This window comes from Drosophila sechellia, chromosome 2L (assembly GCF_004382195.2).
Source record: "Drosophila sechellia strain sech25 chromosome 2L, ASM438219v1, whole genome shotgun sequence".
Taxonomy (NCBI): domain Eukaryota; kingdom Metazoa; phylum Arthropoda; class Insecta; order Diptera; family Drosophilidae; genus Drosophila; species Drosophila sechellia.
In genome coordinates, this window is record NC_045949.1 from 22971814 (window position 1) to 22975163 (window position 3350).

Sequence of the window (3350 nt, forward strand, 5' to 3'; positions counted from 1 at the left end):
CTTTTCGGCCATGTCTGCGCTCGTTGCGCAATTCGGTCGGTCGAGCGAATGAGCGACTTTTTGTTTGTCAGCAAATTGAATTGGATCGGAAGACCAACTTCTGATTGGCTTGCCTTTTGTTGTTACTACCTGTAGCAGTCGCTTTTAGTAGTGTGAGTTGGGTTTTTATAAGCGGGAGGGCGTAAGCGGGAAAGGAATGCTCAAGGAGGGAAAGGGTCAACCAGCAAGTCGTCGGGCTTACAACACCAGGAAAACTGCAGTGTCTTAACTTATATATAAACATTTCAAAAATTTCCAAATATCTTCAATAGGTTGGTTATGTTCATTACCTCATAGGCGATCTGTCAATGGCTCATATAAAAGACCGGCTCCACTTGCTCGACCGCGATACGTGTACTTATGACATAATGATTTCAGTTGCGCTTTAAGTATTTATAGCTTGATTTTTATTTCCAGGAAAGCTTTTTATAAGTAGGCTGCGAAATTATTTTCAAATCAGACGAAATTCAAGTTTATCCCAGGATGCTATGCCATTGCCGCCGGCGGTAGTGGAGTGAGTAGAGCTCCGACACACCAGTCAGTAGGGCACTACCGCCGGCCGAAGTTCAAACCCAGGTATGGTATGTGGTATTCTGAAGCCAAAAAGCAAAAGCCAAAAATTACTGACGAATTTAGTTTTAATCTAATCAAAGAGACATAGTATGCGGTATTATGAAGAATTTACATAAGCACAAACAGACATAAATACAAATTATAACACAATTACACTTTTTATTTTATCAAAATCATACTTGGAAATCGAACTTCTGAAATTAATTCAGCAAGTAATGAAAGAAAAATTGTACCATATATTTATTTTGATTATTGGCCGCAATCGGAATGGTTGTTATACCCCTTACTCGTAGAGTAAAAGGGTATACGAGATTCGTTGAAAAGTATGTAACAGGCAGAAGGAAGTGTTTCCGACTATACATATAAATCATGGTCAATAGCCGAGTCGATCCGTCTTTCCAACTGTCCGTCTGTCCGTATGAACGTCGAAATCTCAGGAACTATAATAGCTAGAATTTTAAGATTCAGCATTCTGAATTCTAGAGACAAGGACCTAGGGCACCCATGTTACCACGCCCACTCTAACGCCCACAAACCGCACAAAACTGCCACCCCCACACTTTTGATAAATGTGTTGATGCACATTTCTATTAATCTTGTAAATTTCTATCGATTTCCAAAAAGAATTTTTGCCACGTCCACTCAACGCCACAAAAACCGCCCAAAACTGCCACTCCCACATTTTTGAACAATTTTTAAATTTGTTCATTTTATTCCTCATTTTTTTCCCAAATATCTATCGATATCCCAGAAAAATCAGGAAATTTCGCGTTCGCATTCACACTAGCTGCGTAACGGATATCTGATAGTCAAGGAACTCGACAACAGCATTCTCTCTTTTGTTATTTAACAATGCAATGTTTGTTGACTACTTCTAACTAAAACTTTTATATTTACTGTTAAACATCCATTCTCGTTTCAAATTTTGGCACTTTCAAAAATTTGGTTTTCCCGAAGGGGAATTGAAACCTGGTCCCTGTACTGTACTATCGAGGAACCACTTTTCAAAATTTCCTACTTTAATTTGCACATTTGCTTTCTTTAATTTGATATTTTTTTATTTTTGCACTTTACACACACTCATTGCACACCTAAAAAAAAATTCCAAAATGTCTGTATAAATACCGTTCTTTCAAAAAAAAAAAACGTGCCTGTTCGGGCACCAGCTAAGTCGTCCCATATTGGTCGACTTCTGCCGCATGCCCGCGCCGTTAATACCTTAGGTTTCGGAGAATATTCGGCGTTGTATCCTTGGAAAACAATGACTTCAATTTAAAGTCTCGGAGGAATAGGTTTTGACAATATAATGTTTTATTCAGCTGAAAGTTCTGTTGACCCGTTTCCAGTTTAATTGTAACTGACCGCTGGATATTTCTACCAGCCCAGTTTAAGTGCTGATCAGACTTTTCGGCCATGTCTGCGCTCGTTGCGCAATTCGGTCGGTCGAGCGAATGAGCGACTTTTTGTTTGTCAGCAAATTGAATTGGATCGGAAGACCAACTTCTGATTGGCTTGCCTTTTGTTGTTACTACCTGTAGCAGTCGCTTTTAGTAGTGTGAGTTGGGTTGTTAAAAGCGGGAGGGCGTAAGGGGGAAAGGAATGCTCAAGGAGGGAAAGGGTCCACCAGCGAGTCGTCGGGCTTACACCAGGGAAACTGCAGTGTCTTAACTTATATATAAACATTTCAAATAATTCCAAACATCTTCAATAGGTTGGTTATGTTCATTACCTCATAGGAGATCTGTCAATGGCTCATATAAAAGACCGGCTCCACTTGCTCGAACGCGATACGTGTACTTATGACATAATGATTTCAGTTGCGCTTTAAGTATTTATAGCTTGATTTTTATTTCCAGGAAAGCTTTTTATAAGTAGGCTGCGAAATTATTTTCAAATCAGACGAAATTCAAGTTTATCCCAGGATGCGATGCCATTGCCGCCGGCGGTAGTGGAGTGAGTAGAGCTCCGACACCCCAGTCAGTAGAGCACTACCGCCGGCCGAAGTTCAAACCCAGGTATGGTATGTGTGGTATTCTGAAGCCAAAAAACAAAAGCCAAAAATTACTGACGAATTTAGTTTTAATCTAATCAAAGAGACATAGTATGCGGTATTATGAAGAATTTACATAAGCACAAACAGACATAAATACAAATTATAACACAATTACACTTTTTATTTTATCAAAATCATACTTGGAAATCGAACTACTGAAATTAATTCAGCAAGTTTAAACATATAATGAAAGAAAAATTGTACCATATATTTATTTTGATTATTGGCCGCAATCGGGATGGTTGTTATACCCCTTAATCGTAGAGTAAAAGGGTATACGAGATTCGTTGAAAAGTATGTAACAGGCAGAAGGAAGTGTTTCCGACTATACATATAAATCAGGATCAATAGCCTAGTCGATCCGTCTTTCCAACTGTCCGTCTGTCCGTATGAACGTCGAAATCTCAGGAACTATAATAGCTAGAATTTTAAGATTCAGCATTCTGAATTCTAGAGACAAGGACCTAGGGCACCCATGTTACCACGCCCACTCTAACGCCCACAAACCGCAGAAATTGTAAATTTCTATCGATTTCCAAAAAGAATTTTTGCCACGTCCACTCAACGCCACAAAAACCGCCCAAAACTGCCACTCCCACATTTTTGAACAATTTTAAAATTTGTTCATTTTATTCCTCATTTTTTTTCCCAAATATCTATCCATATCCCAGAAAAATCAGGAAAT